Source organism: Zalophus californianus, chromosome 13 (genome assembly GCF_009762305.2).
Source record: "Zalophus californianus isolate mZalCal1 chromosome 13, mZalCal1.pri.v2, whole genome shotgun sequence".
NCBI classification, from domain to species: Eukaryota; Metazoa; Chordata; class Mammalia; order Carnivora; family Otariidae; genus Zalophus; species Zalophus californianus.
The window spans coordinates 23,336,882-23,352,458 of NC_045607.1; the positions used below are offsets into that span (position 1 = coordinate 23,336,882).

The 15,577-nt window shown below is 46.2% G+C and overlaps 1 protein-coding gene across 15 annotated transcripts in view; it reads right to left on the reverse strand.

The window, feature by feature from the left end:
- PALM2AKAP2 (PALM2 and AKAP2 fusion) overlaps nucleotides 1-15,577 on the reverse strand; it is a 471,064-nt gene that overhangs the window by 213,598 nt on the left and 241,889 nt on the right. The gene's annotated exons all lie outside the window — the stretch shown is intronic.

Here is a 15,577-nt window from a genome sequence, read left to right on the forward strand (position 1 = left end):
CCAGAGAGCAGCTCCTTCCTGTGGGGTGACTTCCTGGCAGTATCCATGCTCCATTATAATGCCGCGGTGCCAGGCCAGGGCACCTCACAGAGCATCCTGCGTGTTCAGCTCTGCCACTCCGCAGACAGTAATCGAAGAAAAACAACCCAGACGGACTGCCACTAGCTCAGTGCCACCGCTTTGCAGTATGCTTCGGTGTCTCCCCCCGAACTCTGTCAATGTGCCCATTCTTAATTTGGGGGTAGATATTTTTGCATAGCATAGGGCATAATGGCCAGAGGAAAAGAGCTTCCTGGTCTCCTAGTTATCTCAGAATAACTGTTCTTCTATCAGTTCTTCTAAAGGGTGAAAAGCTAATCTCGCTCAAAGGAAATAACGTTGCCACAGGCTGGTGGCCAATACCCTCGCGAGCCTGCTGTCATCGCCCTCAGGGGCCCGTCCTCTTCCGCCCAAAAGAAGGGAAAAGGGACGGGGGAACTGATACAACCGGAACTTTCTTCTGGAACTTTCTCAGTTGTCACGGCTATCCTAGGTATTTTCTGAAAGGGAAATTTGGGTACTGCCGGGAGACTCTGGGAATATTCCAAAACAGTTTCAATCTGGGAGAGGTCTCAGGAGCTTATTCTTTCAATGAAATGATAGTATTAACTGTTAACGTTTATTGAGCACCAAATCTGTGCCAAGAATGGAGCTCAGAATTCACACAGTGGATTTTATTTAACTTTCCCAATGACCTTTTGAGTAGGGAGTCCCCATGTTACGGATGAGACCAGTAAGGCTTGGCAAGGTTAAGGGGCTAGCTGATGGCTGCAGAGCCTTGAAGCAAGACCTCAAGCCAGAAGTCAAACTCTAGACCTTACTCCTGACCATGGTGCTAAACTCTTACCACATGGGTTCTACAGTATCTTGTGTAGTTCCTGCCTTGCTAAACATTGCAGAAGTTGGCATACTAGGGTGACACAGTCATGCAGCAATGTCCTTAGGATTATGAAGGGGTGGATGTTCCCCTGCCTAAAGAATTATTTGGCCTGAACATATTTGTTTGCTCATTCAATTTTTTTGAAAGATTTTATTTATTTATTTGACAGAGAGACACAGTGAGAGAGGGAACACAAGCAGGGGGAGGAGGAGAGGGAGAAGCAGGCTTCCCACTGAGCAGGGAGCCCGATGTGGGGCTCGATCCCAGGACCCTGGGATCATGACCTGAGCCGAAGGCAGACGCTTAACGACTGAGCCACCCAGGCGCCCCTGCTCATTCAATTTTGCTTTTGGTTTCTTTCCCCTCTATTGTGCTGGGAGCTTTGCTGCAAAATCTGGGCCCCTCTCTATCTGTCCCACCACCACCCCCTTCCATCTTCTAATCTGCTGGTGGGAACTGGCTAACCAAGTCTGTTCAACTAAGACCTAAGATAAAGAGTCCAGACTAAGATCTTCAGAGGGGTAAGGGACACCAAGCTACAGGCATGGGTCTATTTAGGGATGCACTGTGCCCCTCAGAGGTTTCCTTCCTGGGCATCCGAAAAATGACCTCTGGACAGATGACACTTTGCAGCAATTACTTTGGATTATGAAGACAAACTCTATGTACAATCATATTCCCTCCAAATGAACACAGATATATTTATCATTTTACTCCCAGTAAAAGTGGAAGTCCTTATAATGACTTAGATAGCCCTAGAGTAGCTAGCCTCCCAGTACCTACATGGCCTCCACTCTGGACAACAAGAACTATTCCTTATTTGCCCATTTGCGCCCCATGTTTTCCCCTCCCCTGAGAAACCCATCTCAAAACCCTAACCATTCTTGAAGTCTTAGGTCACACACCAGCTACCCCATGAGGCTTTCACAGATGCACCACCAGGAAATAACACTGCCCTCATTTATTAGCACATTATTTTGGTTTATCAGAGGTCTTAACAAGTCTACTATATGTTCAAGCAGTGGTTCTCAACAGAGGTGATTTGTCCCCCAGGGCATATTTGGCAATGTCTGCAGTCATTTTGGTTGTCCATAACTCAAGGAGAGTGGGGATGGTGCTCCTGGCATCTAGTGGGTAGTGGGGTCAAGGATGGTGCTGAACCTCCCTCAATGCCCAGGACAGCCCCCACCATGAAGAATTATCTGGCCCCAAATACCAATAGTGCTGAAGTTTAGCAACCGTAAACCCCATATGATAGCACATAGAAATCATTCATTTCCCCTTCTAGATTATAAATTCATCATGGGGCTGGAGGGCACAAGTGCTCAACATACGTATATTGAAAGAATCAAAGAAACTAAACCAAGTTGCAAAAAGACATGGCTCAGCCAAATGAAACCTTTAGGATTTCTGAGGCCAGGGTGAATTCTTCAGCAAGCCTGGATTTGAGAGGCTGTGTGCAGGCTGAGATGCAAACAGAATCTACAGGAGACGGGGCCGAGTGACACAGATAAATAAACAAAAAGATACAAAACTCCTTTGCTCTTCCAGATGTGCAGCAAAATCTTCTACCCACCTCTGTGTAAATTATTCTGGGGGAAATCAAGAAATGGGATATGAATGTGCAATAGGAACAACACACATGGGGCAGTCAAATGATCCCGAAACTGAACTTGTTCAATGCGTAGAGGAGCATTGGAGGAGGCTTCCTGGGAAGATTGGATGATAGCACTTGCCAGGTGGGTTCTGAGCAGACTGAATCACAGAGGACAGAGTTCCTCAGCAGATATGTAGGACGTGGGTAGAGTCTATTATTCTCAAACATATTCCTTCCCTCCCCTCTTCACCTCCATGGGAAGTGAAGTGGATACATCCCTGACCCACTGATGTTGGTCTTGATCACATGACTTGCTTTGGTCTCATGGTGGGTGGGTTGTACTTTCCTGGCCCCGGATTATGGGCTCAGCCATGTCATCTGCTTTAGCCAATGGGATGTTAGCAGACACAACACAGGAGAGGCTTGGAAGGTGCTTGCGCATTGGGGTCTGTCCTTTTGTGCCTTGCTAGCACCAAGAAAAGAGCTTCTCTGTTCAATGGCTGTCCCTTCAGCCCTGGCCCCGGGAAAAACACATAGGGAGTAGACTGGAGCCCAACCCAGAGTCAGATGCCATGCCCAGTTGGTCCTATACCTGAAATTAGAGTTGCTTAGCAGAGCCCAGCCTAGATCAGCAAATACCCAATGTAGTCACTGAAGTATGAGCAATAATAAGTGATATTCGTTTTAAACCACTGAGTTTGAGAGTAGTCATATAGTACTATTGTGGCAATAGCTGATACAGCTCAAATATTTATATATTATATGGGTATGTATTATATATGTATATATTATATGATATACACATGTGAATATATATATCCTAATAAAACATATCCCAATAATATATATAAATTTGTAATGTGTGTGTGTGTATCCCAATAATGCCTGAAGCTTTAAGATTAGAAAGAAAAAATCTACCCCTGCCCCACTTCCCCCAATCCTCAAAAAAATCTGGAGTGATACAGGGCCCTCCCTCATGAGGACTAAGGTGAGAAAACAGGAAAACATCTGTGGTAGTGGCCTTTGGGTAATGGGATAATGGGGAATTTTAATTTTGTTCTTCATAATTTTCAATATTTTCCCAATTTTTAAAGAAATCATGTATTCCTTGTCTAACCAGAATAAAACCAATAAATGGCTTTTTAAAAAACCCTCCTTTGACCCTGTGCTGAGAAGGCAGCATTTCACAGACTGGGGCACGGGAAAGGAGCCTGCTTCTTCCGTGTCCCTGAAGGGTTAAATGGGCACACTCCAACATGGATTTCCATTCAGCTCAACCAACATGTATGGACCTTGTGCGGCTGGACTCAGAGCTAGGCACTTCAGGGGATTCTAAAATAAACAAAACCGTGTTCAGAATGGCTGACTGGAAAAAGGCGCAGGGGTAGGGGGGTGAGGGAAGGCTGACTCTAAGTAGCTCATGTCTCCCAGTGAAGCAGCCCCAGGTGGTTAAGAATTCTCTGTGGACGGATGCCCACTGGCTGGCCGACTGTCTCCACAGCTTGCCCCTGGCCCTATGGGTTTCAGGGCTCTCAGCTATATAGTTTAAGCACTAAAGATCTGGGTCATGATACTGCGTAACTAAGAAGCGGGAGAGAGAGAGAGGGTGAGAGGAAGGGAGGGAGAGAAAGCAACAAAACTAAACTTTTGCAGTAACAACAAATGAGTTTCCCTCAAAGGGGATGAATGTGGGAAATCGACAGTTTATGTAAGTCCAGGCAGGTCATATCTGAGTGGCAGATTTCTCTACAAACGCACATGTGAGCTGGGGCCAGGTCCTGAGGGCACTGAATGGCCCAGGCCGCTATCGCTATCTTTCTTGTGGAAAACCTGTCTCGGAGCCAGCGAGCGTCCCAAGAAACGGAGTGTAATGGGGTTAATAAGAGTCATCTCAGCCAGGCTGGAGATGCCACTGCTTTGTAGTTTCATGACTGAAATCTAATGCAGTCTTCCCTGGAGGAGCCAAGTAGCTATTGCTGAGCTAAAGATAAAGAACGGGCAGGAAGTGTAATTTATACGCAAGGTTAATCGAGGCTCTTTAGGCTGAGACAGGTGCACGTAGCAGCCTCTGACCGGCTTGCTCAATTTCTTCTGAGCACAAAGCAAACTGTAATGGGCTGTAAGCAGAGGTGACACACTGCACCTATGCAGGCTTAATTTACCAGCGATAAAGTTGCAATCATGGCCAGATGGTCTTATAAAATCTACCTAACCCCAACGGACCTCCCTCACAGGAAAATACGAAAGACCTATGGCTCTGTGAGAGGCATCAATCACTCTCATTTCAAAATCCATTTATGCATTCATCCATCCAACTTTCTGCAAGCACCTTCATTCTATCAGGCACTGTGCTGAGCATCAGGGATGGAGAGTGAAGTCAGCCACAGTGTCTGCTCCCGAGAGCTCTTGGCCAAATGACCATAACAGCCAGGTAAACACACACATTACAAGGCAACTCAAAAAGCATCTGGACTGTTGCTCCAGATTTGTAGGAGTTTAAGCCCCTGTTGAGGTCACAGCTGAAAGCAATTTCTAACTGCTAGAAGGTAGCGAGCTAAACTTAACTGAGGAGGTGATAGGTGAGCTGGGCCTTGAAGGATGCCTTCACCAGGTGGAAAAGAGAAGAAAACGTGCCAGGCCGGGGACACAGCGCAGGCCATGGCCTAGAATATCATATGTCCCCGCTCTCACCCAGGGCCATGTGGCCTTGTATGGCCTTTTCAGGCAGAGTAAACTCTACCCTCCAGTTGACATGGCTCAGCGCTATGGCCCCAGAGAGGTCCTCGGCATTTCTTTCCCTCCCCCCCGTGACTCTTCCCCATGGCTCACTCTGTGCTTGCATTTTGCTGTGCCTCGTCTGGCCCAGAAAAAAATACCTCGCCTCAAGGGCTCTGCAGAGGACCTACCTTCCCTCCTCTGCAGTGGAAGAAAACAAGGAAGAGGCTGCCTGAGAGGGACCCTGGGCCACTGATTCTCTAGCTACTGTTTCCCATGACCCTCTGTTGGACCTTTAACCTGTTGACTTACAGGAGCCAATAAATGTTTCCTTTGTGTGGGCGTCTCTCAGTCGAATCCAAAAGAATACAGACTAATACAAACTGGGTTTCCACTCATCTTACTGCTTCGAGAGGACTTTGCCTGTAAACTTAAGTGTGCTTTGTTTTTCTTTCCTCATCAGTGGTGGTGATAATAATGGGCTCAGAATGCTAATACTCTTTTCATTACATATATACTGCTCCTATGCAACAACAACAGTAATGATTAGGATTTCTGAGTGCTTACTGTGTGCCAGACACTGTTTCTAAGTGTTTTACAAGCATTATGATACTGAAGCTTCATGATAGCCTATGAAGTAGGAACTCTTTAACTCCATCCCACAGATGAAGGAAATGTGGTACAGAAAGGTCACTGACTTGCCTAGGGTCACAAAGATAATGTGGGACCAGGATTCGGACCCTCGTGGTCAGGCTGGAGAACTGGTATTCTTTGCCACTTTTTTGGACTACCTCCCTATGACCACTTCCTCTTTTTGCCCTCGTTTCCTGAAGAATGCATAATGCAACATAATGTATTTTTCATGCCCACAGAAGGTCGGGGGAGGAGTGGAAGCTATGTAATCTAATTGCTTTCCAGAAACATGAAACCCCTGAGCGGCATCCACTCAACAGTCATCCTACCTCTGTTTGAAATCCTCCCCACACGGGGAGCTCACTACTTCTAAAGGCAGTCCATTTTCTCTTCCGGCAGTGCTGACCTTCAAATCAGATTGCTCTGATTTAGGTGACATTCATTTCCCTGTAGCATTCACTGTCTGAGCGCTATTGTTTGGAAGTGCAGAGGTCAAGTTTAGCAAACAGCATGACTTGTAGGGGCTCCATTCTGGGAAATGAGAAGACCCAGGCAAATGGAACTTGCCACCCAGTTGCAGGGGGCACTGATGATATGAATTGGGGCCCAGGAGTGGGGGGGGTGGGAGGAGTAGACAAGCAAGGTAGGAAGAGGAAGGGGGGGCTTGTGGGCTTCCCCATGGAGGATCTCAGCACTGAGTCCGCTGAGGCAAGAAAAGCGGCAAAGCAATGTTCACGAGTCTATTTCTGAAGAAGCACTGAGCCAATGGAGTGAACCTTTACAGTTTTCCTCTCCGCTGAGAAACCCGAGCTAGGGTTACACACACACACACCAAGAAAGGCCAAACACCGCTGCTTGGTTGCCATGCGTTTGAGTCTCAGTAAATTCTCCCAGAATAACAGGAGGGTTTGGCAGTTGGCGAGCCACTGAATTAAGACCTGTTCCCTTCTCTTGAACGGCAGGTTCATAGTTGAGCAGTCAAGTGGGGTGCCTGTCTGGCCGACCTGCCAAAACAAGAACCTCAGGAAGAATGTCTGTGTTCAGAGGAGAGGAGAGCAGCCCACATCTCTGTGTAGCCAGCACAAGGAAACATGTAACCGAGACTGTTCGTTGTTCACCGATTTCCGTCCTTTCTCGAACAGCAATGCGATCCCTAAGGTTTCGTGAGGCATACAGCCGCGCAAAATAATGACCTCCCTATGACATTTCTCAGCCACTTGTGTAGCCATGTACAGCATATTCTGGCCAAAGGGATATAAGGGAAAGCCCTGTAGGGCAGATTCTAGAACCTTCTTTAGCCCTTTCTTCTTTACCTCTTCCTTCATCATTTGGCCTGAAATGCACACGTGTGCCGGTGGAGCTCTAAGGACCATCTCGAACTCTGAGGACAAGGATAGGAGACGGATAAACTGAAAGAACCCTGGGTCCCTGAGGAATTCACATAGATGGCCACCGGACAGCTCTTGATGGCCTACCTGTGGATTTTTACTGGAGGGAGAAATAAACATCTTGTTTAAGCCACTGTTCCTGTGGGTCTTTTCACCTGTATCCACATTTAATTCTAATCAATACAAGACATCTAGTGCATATGGCTGAATTTGAATGAATGCTCTTAGAAGTATGATAAGGATGTGGGGCCAGAGCTACTCACAGCCCAGAGCCTCATTAATGACTCAGCAGCAGCAGAAGGAAAGAATGAGCAACTGCAAAGTTTGGAGTTCATGGTTGCCAGTCAACTCTCATGAATGGGGCTTGGCTGAAGCTGTGCTTGAGCAACCCCCTACCTCAAATCCCTGCCCCATCCAGAGTCTCAGCAGGGAAGTTCCTGCGTTTTCTTCAATGCTAATCACCCATGTCTTAGCGTCTCTTTGCTGTGCTGTGACTGTGATGTTTGTGTCAGTGTGACTCTCAGAGCCTTTGCCAGCCGAATTAACACGAGGAAGAGGCAAGTCAGTGCCGTCTGTGTACACCTGAAACCCCTTTCCAGCTGAGCTAATCACCGGGACAGTAAGACTTAACAATATGGCGCTCATCAGTGACGATAAAGTGCAGTTACATGATGGAAGAAGACACATCCACAGCGTATGTGGTTCAGAAGTGAGTAAGAGGCTAAGGGCCAGCAGCTGGGAATTGTGCCTGCCCCGGATCTCCACCACTTTCCTTTTTGGGAACAACATCCAGCTCCTCCACAATTCCTCTGGAGTGGCTGTGGGTTTGGTGAAACCACTCACTGATGAGGGAACCCCACCTCCCTAGCCACGGAGTAGAAATATAACTAAGCTAGGTTGCCTGAACTCTTGGCCAGTCTGCATCTTGAGACGAGTGACCCAAGAATGGAGAAACATTGAGGGTGAGTCATTCCCACAGCAGGATTCTGGAAAGTGCCCTGTTAATTCCTGCTTCCTGGGTCCTCAGTTCTGCCTGAGACCTGATCCTCTGACTCCTCCTCCGTTCTTAGAATACGTAGCCTGTCTCTCTCTTTACCCCCAACCTGCCTTCTCTTTCCCAGTCTCTCTCTCTTTCTCAATACCTCAGTCTCTCTGTTTCCATATTCTAGGGAGAGCATTGGGAAGAATATTGTTTGTTTTCACGCAAAGAGATGCTACAAAATTCCTTTTCCATATTTCAGGAAGACAGTACATTTGTTTCTATGGCACTCCCAAAATATTTTTCATTTGTGACTCAGTTTGCAAGGAAACAGCTTCCTTTTACTTAGATGAGCATATCTGGAATCACCCCAGATCATTTGGTATTTTACTATGAAAAAAAGGTTAACAGCTCTTAAATAAACAGAGGATTTCCACTTCTCCTCATAACAGAACAGGACCTTCCCTGACTGCAAGGTGTCAGTGGAAACTCAAGCCCATTTCATTTTTTTTCCCCAATGTCATCACTGAGACAGAAATATGGCAGAGAAGAGAATGGTCCCATCAAGAATTCTTAAAGTACAGCTCATATCCTTTCCCTTATTGAAAAGCTCCTGGTGGCTCTCCATCACCTCCTTCCCGGACCTGAACTGCTTAGGTTGGAAGTTCACACCCTCCGTGCTCTGCTCTAACCCCTTCCAGCCTTATGCCCTTCCCCGTGTTCCAGCCAGAACAGATAGTACGCTGCCCTGTGAAAAAGCCAGGAATGACTCCCTACTCTCAACCCCATCTAATACACCTAAGAGTCAAAACCCAAACCAAATCCTGTCTTTTTAGTAATGTTTTCCTTAAGTCACTTCAACCCGATGTGTTCACTCCTCCCCATAGCATTTCTAGCGCTATTAGGTATTTGGTATACACCATCTGATATGAATGTTAAAAATGTGTTTACCCTACCCAGCCTTACCTGTACCACCCCTCTCCTGAGGATAGGCTTATTGAGAGATAGGACTATATATTATTTTGGTCCCTGTACATATATGTTGAAAGAACGAAAAGCAAGGCAAAGCAAGAGCACACTTTTAAAGGATTCCATAGTGAAACTAACTTGGAGATGGTGCTATTCAATATGGTTTTTTAAATCTTGCCTTGGTTTTGCTACTTCCCCCTCCAAATACACTAATTTGTATATACATTGAGAAAAAAAATTAATATTGTATTGACTTATATCTTGATCTCAGTATACAGCTGGGACGTATTAACACTTTTTGTTACTGATGTTGGTGCAACGAAATTTAATCCCAAATAAATATGAATGCGAATTTCGCTCTCCATAGGTTTTCCTTAGCCCACAGAGACCAGCCTATCTCTCCTCTCTTGTGTGTTTATTCCATCTGGAATCACATGGCTCACACCATCAGAATCTGTGCAAGTTGATTTCTGCTACAGGAAATCATTTCCAAGCTTGTGCTGAGCTTTGATTTCTTGGGTATGATTCTTATTTGAGCCCGTTTTGTCAGAAATAAAGAGTTTTGATTACACAACAGCAAGATGACTCTTTCAAAGCAACACGTTTCTCAGTGGCTTAAACACTTTCTTGCCCAAGAAGTGTCTCTTTTTGTAAGAAGAGAAAAATGTCTCATCCAGCCTTCTACCTCCCGACTCTGACTCAGAGACTCTCCTGCTCAAGGCCAGTGCTCTACATGTGCACCTGACCGTGCGGATTCCTCTGGGATGGCACTCCATCAATTATCCCCTCCCTTTATAGCTTCAACCTCTCCCCAGATGCCTCCTTTCCTTTAGTCCATAAACAAGAATAAATTCTCTCGCATTAAAAATAGGTAAACTTCTTACGACCCTGCATCCTGTTTCAGTTACTGCTGAATCTCTCTCCCAGATTCCCCCAACAGCACTCACGTCTGGCTGCTTCAACATCCTCGTATCGCAATCACCCTCCGACTTGCTCCCTTCTGCCTTCTGCCCCCACCACTGTGTTGTATCTGGTCTCGTTCATGTCCATGACATCCTAACTGCTGTGTCTCATGGATACTCTTCAGGGTGAATCTATTGACTTTTCAATTTTTTAACTACTGTGGACACTCTTCTTCTGCTTCAGAGGCCATGACGCTAGATTCTTGATATGGGCTCCTCTTCTCTCCTTTATTAAATGTTCATTTGGCTCACTGTCCTCACTAGACATTTATCCATGGCTAATCACGTCAAGTCTCATGGTTTAATTCCCACGACATGCTGACATCTACCTAACCTATACCTTCAGCCTCTCTCCTAGACTCCAGCCTCTGTATACAATTGCACTTCCCGTGTCTCCATGTGGATAGTCCACAGGTACTTCCAACCCAACATAGGCAGGACCAAACTCCTCTTTCACCATAAACCTGTTCCTCCCTCTGGCATTCTTAACCTCAGTTCCTGGTATCACCACCAATCTATTCTACTTAAGATAGAAACCTGGAATTATCTTGACCTCTGACTTGTCCCTCTCTGGTAATCACCACACACGTATAGTAGCACTAAATCCTGCTGATTTGCCCCACAAATCTCTTTCATATCTCTTCCTCCTCAGCCCTGTGAGAGCTCTCTCCTTCTTTCTCCTAAATGCCTACAGCAACCTTCTCATCAATCTCTGCCTCTACCTGGCCTTATCACCCTCAAATCCAGCATGTGCGTGGACACACCACAGCTGCATTCCCCTGCTAGAAACCCCTCACAAGCTCTCTGCTCTAAGTTCCTTAGTCTACATGCTGCCAGCCTCCCATCCATCTCCAGGAACATGACTTTCTTAAAGATCCCTGCACACAGGGCGCTCTTTCTTGCCTCAACGTCTTTGCTCCCACCACCACTTCTGCCTGACTTGCCCTTATTCTCCCTTCTCCCCTTCCCTTGGGTAATTACTGCGCATTAAGAATCTGCTTAGGTAACCTCTCTTTCTGGAAGTCTTCCCTGATACATTTCCCGTGAAGGTGCCCTTCCTCTTTGCTGCCTTATCCTGTGGATATATTTCTATTACCAATTTTCTCCTGTTGTATTTGAATCACTTGTTTATGGACTTGAGGGTCCCTTCCCAATTCCCTTTTGCAAACCTCTTGAAGACACTAACCATCTCTTCTTTAGCTTTCTTTGAATATGGCTTCTATCATCTAGCTAGTTTACATCTAGCAAGGAATGTGGCTCAAGGAAAGTTCTCAAGAAATGCTGGTGGAGGAAATACATGTTTCAGTGAGTGTGTAAATTGTTTCTCAACTGGCAGCAGCCTCAAGGCAGACCCTTTGGCTCAATGCCTTCAGTCAAAACTGATTCTTGAAAGAACAAATTCAAATTAATGGCAACTCTAGACTTAGTGAAAAGAACTGACTGAGAAGCAACTTGTCTTACTTGCTTTCTCTGAGATAAGAAAATGCAGGAGGTAACTGCTGTGTTTTTTAGACTTTTTGCTCGCTTCCCCAAATATCTGAAATATATCATTTCACCTAACCTCAGGGGTGTGTGTGTGTGTGCACGTGTGTGCATATGTAATGCACTGTTCTTCTTTACTCTGGGGCTCACCTACATAAAAATACAAGTAGAGGATACACAGCTATGCAGGAATTGGGCCAGAATGATGGAGAGTCTCAGGGTTTACTTTGTTTCACCCCATGATTCTCTTCGGGTTTGCCCTTCATGAGGGAAGCATCTGGGCTTTCATATCTGATTGTGAAAATTGTTTATATGGCACATTCTTCTCATCCAAATCCCTGTTTACTCATTGTTTGTGTCTAAATCCAGCACTCTGTGATAGCTTTCCTGCTGAGTTAGAGTTCCCCATTTACCCCTGAGAGAATGTTTGTTTGTGTGTGTTTGGGTGTGTGTGTGTGTGTGTGTGTGTGTGTGTGTGTGTGTGTGTGTGTGTATGTGCATATCCACATGGCTTCAGCCACGGCTTTTATCAATGCCCAAACTGGGGATAATCAACACATTTTTGCCTGTTGTCTGTATTGGAGGTTACTCTGAGGGAGACTGATGGAGCTTTCAAGATACTTGAATTAGCATCTTAATGAGTCATTCATCAGAAAAAATTATGTAATATCCAAGAGTAGTAGTGGTAAAAATAGCTAACATTTATGGAGCATTTACCATGAGCCAGACAATGTGCTAAGTTGTTTGCAGGCATTATTCAATTCTCTGCAATCTGCAGAGTAGCTATTACTATAATTCACACTTGACTGATGATCTACTGGAGGTTCAGAGAGGTTCAGGAACTGGTGGCCCAACACCAGTAAAGGGCAGAGCTGGGGTCCAAACTTAGGTCTGCCTGCTGCTGGAGCCTAGGGTATTAGGCTGCCCTGTGTTGCCTCCTTCCAAGAGCAAATGAAACTGTTCCTACTCTAAAGGTCGTCAGTATTTCCTCTTTCTGGTGTAGAATTTTCTTTTCCAATATCTTGATCAAATAGATCAGCTCTGGTTGAGGCCTGAGTGGACTGGGAGCCCCTCCTGCTTCTCCTACCCCATTCTTGCCTCGGCTGGGCCTTTCCACAGAACAGAACATGGTTTGGAAACCACTGTTCTGTGAGAGTAAAAAGAGCATCTGGTGTATTCCTATGGCCCCCATGATGCCTACAAGAGTGCTTTGTACACAGCCAGTGCTCAATCAATGTCTATCAGAGGAATGTGGTTCTGAAAGGGGGCACTGCTATCTATGGCCACCTACAGTCTGAGTTTCCACGAGCTGCATGACAGGCCAACAAAGGACAGAAAGAACCTCTGGCCTTTGAGCCTTAGAGGAGAGAATGCTCTCCAACTGGAAGGTACAGGTGACAGGTGAATTGTGCCTCAGGTGGACTCTCAGAAGGAGGTTGGCCCAGAGAGCCGTGGCAGGGGCTGGGAGATTTGGCAAATCCAAATTGTCTTCCTAAAGGGAACTTCCTCTCACGTTTTTTGAGTTTTTTGTTTTGTTTTGTTGTTGTTGTTGTTGTTTTTGTAACCATGTTTTCCATGCTTGATATTACCAGGTGACAGTTCCTCCTTGGTGGAGAAATTTGTCATCCCACTGGGATAATTCCAAAGTTATTCTAAGAGTTCCTGCTCAGAACAAATCAAGCCAATCAGGAAGCTCCTCCATATGGGCTAAGCCCAATGATTGTTTCCCACTTGCACACTTCCTGCTATTGTTCTCCAGCATGTTCTCAGAGACACAGCCACTGTGCCCTGCCCCTTCCTCTCAGGAGCCAAAGGCCACAGTATGGCTATGGGCTGAGGTGTATGAGGCTCTGAGATCAGGCACCTGGCCAGGAGGAAAGGGTGGTTGCTGGCTGGAGCAGAAACCACAGCGTTTGGGTCTCTCTGGTCTGGGATGGGAGGTACGAAATATTCTGGATCATTCACTCATTACTTATCAAGCATGTGTTGAGCTAGGTACAGTGATGGTTGCTTAGTCTCTTCATTTAAAAACCTCATCATCTGATGGGGAGCCAGGTGTATGAAAATTACAAAGCAGTGCTCAGCAGAGCTCCAACTGGAGGTCCACAAGACTGTGGGAATGCAAAGAAGAGAGTCTGACTGCTGAGGAACCAGGGAAGGAGGGGAGGATTTCAGGGTTTTAGAACATTTTGGTGGGACCTTGAGGGATGAGAAAAAGTATCAAGGCAGAGAGGTGTTTAGAAGGCATTTCAGGCCAAGGCAACAGCATGGACAAAGGGATCTGATGTGCCAGGAGGGTTCGAGCAAGTGAGTGAGGACTTCTTTCAGACTGGACGCCTCCAGGTGTGCTCTTGGAAGAGGGTGACAGGGAGGGTCAGGTCCAGGATGACATGGCGCAGGAATGCTACCTCTGGGGTTTAGAATTGATACTGAAGGCAACAGAAAACCACTTAAGCTTCTTGTCTATTTGTATGTTTTATGGGAATGCCTGGATCAGCTATGTTCTAGAAAGATCACTGTGGCAGCGGTATGAGAATGGATGTGGATGTGTAGAAGAGCTGCAGAATGAAAGCATAAAGACCAATTAGGAGTTGTCCAGGCAAGAGATGAGGAGACCTACTGCAGGTAGCAAAAAAGGCCTCCATTTATTGATTTTTATATTCCAGTGACATCAAGGTCTTTCTAAATCAACTTTTGGCACAGTTGTGACCCCATGGGCTGGGCTGAAAGAAATGAGCACATTAAATTGTGAAACTATGCTCCAAAGTAGATTGTGGTAGCCCAGTGGCTAGAGTTTGCATGGGTTAGTGAGACTCTGGGCTTTACTTTCCCACCCATCCCTCCCTCAGCTACTTCCTTGCAACTGCCCAACTGTTAGAGGTATCAGAGTGCTCCTATCTTGGAGAGAGGGAGGAAATACAGCCGAAGCCAGCCATTTCTGGCCCTTTTGATGGTCTATGGTTCAGTGTTGTCCAGGAAATGAATTTGAACCTGGAGGCCCCAATTTCAGAAGTTCCAAGGATTGAAATGGTTTCAAACCTAAGAGTTTGAAACCTAAGAGTTCCTACAAGGGAAACCAGCCCCTAGCCTGATTAGGTGCATCATGGTCCCCACGTCACTGCAGCAGGAAAAGGTTCAGAGTAACAGACTAACAGATCATCACAGGTCTGGGCAAATGCTGAGGCTTCCCCTCCCTCTTACAGCAGAGATGCTGAGTCAACACTGAACGCTGTCCTCCTTGAGCGTCCTGTGTGGACTGTAGGTACAAAGTGGTTCTGCACTGTTGGTTTCCCTTGGCACATCCATGGGAGTCCCTCTGACAGCCCCCCTTGTCGTTTTTCTTTCTTGCAGATACAATACAGACATTCAGTCAAAATGCCAAAAGTCCCTATGGGGCCCCAGTGGCACAGACGGTTCTGAGGCAGAAACAGCTATATCCCCCATCTCTGGCTCATGCATGCCCCCTGGTGCCCCAGAGGCTGGGCAGGTAGGGATGGAATGGCCCTGGTGGATGAGCACCCTTGGCCGGAGCTCTAAGAAACCTGGCATAAGGCTGCTGTGTGGGCCAATGTCCCAAGGAGGCCCTACAGAAGGTAGAGAAAGTCAGGCACCCCACATTTATTAGGGGGTTTTGAGACAAAAACTTGAGGAACTACAAATAAAGTTACAAATATTCTCTCTGATGAATTTTATTCCTGTAGACTTACCTGCCCGAATTCTGTTCTACAACAGCTAGCATATTAAGAAGTCAAATGAGAGTGACGTCTACCGCTGGGTTTTCAAATCCAGAAGGAAAACAGAATTTTCCTTATTCCAAGAGCCTGCCAATGAGAACCTCCAGATACAAAATTATTCACGCTTGGGGATCAAAGCCTGGGTTGAACAGCATTACTTAAGCCAAACTGGAGAAGCTCTTAGGAGCAACAAGAAAAG